Genomic DNA, 904 nt, shown 5'->3' on the forward strand with positions numbered 1-904 from the left:
TGAGAGACGATGGACTCTGAGAAACAAACTGAGGGTTCTAGAGGGGAGGGGGGTGGGGGGATGGGTTAGCCTGGTGATGGGTATTAAAGAGGGCACATTCTGCATGGAGCACTGGGTGTTATATGCAAACAATGAATCATGGAACACTACATCAAAAACTAATGATGTAATGTATGGTGATTAACATAACATAAAAAAATACACCTAACATACCAAACATCAAAAAAAAAAAAAAAGTAGCAGGGTAACTTTCAGGAGGCAAGTCCTGAAAGTAGTAGTATTATATCTCTAAAACCCTTCTCTCCCATCAGAGAGTTAGGTGGTTCCTTCCACATGTACTACAGGTTTACTACAGAGAAACATGTTTGTTTGCTTGTTTTGGAGCTACTAATCTCTGATTCTATCCCAGAATAAGAGTGGGAATAATGGTTAGGAGCACTGCCTGAACTTAGGAGCCAGACTGCCTGGGTTCACATTCATGCTTCAGTCTTTGCTAACCACATATCTTAATGGCAAGTTTTTAATCTTTCTGCTATAGTTTTCTCATCTGGAAATGATGCTGATTATAGTATTAGTTTCACACGGGTGTTGTGAGCATTAAGTGTATTAACTTATGTAAGTGTTTGGGGATGTGCCTAGCACATAGAGTGGGCTAAATATTTGCTATTATCATTATTACTACTACTAAAGTAAAATGAAAATGGAATATGTTTGATGGAAATTTATTTCAAAAATCAACTTTCTAGAAATGCTTCTCTTCCATAAAGCAAGTCTTACTTTTTAAGTCGTTTATATAGATTTACGGTATGCCAATCCTACAACCATTTTGGGGACACTATTTAGTTCCTAGACCTTCAGACCATGGAGTATATGTCTTTACTTTCACTTAGCTGCCAAGCTTCAT

The sequence above is a fragment of the Callorhinus ursinus genome, unplaced genomic scaffold (assembly GCF_003265705.2).
Source record: "Callorhinus ursinus isolate GAN/ISIS: 27379988/994484 unplaced genomic scaffold, GSC_fseal_2.0 scaffold51, whole genome shotgun sequence".
NCBI classification, from domain to species: Eukaryota; Metazoa; Chordata; class Mammalia; order Carnivora; family Otariidae; genus Callorhinus; species Callorhinus ursinus.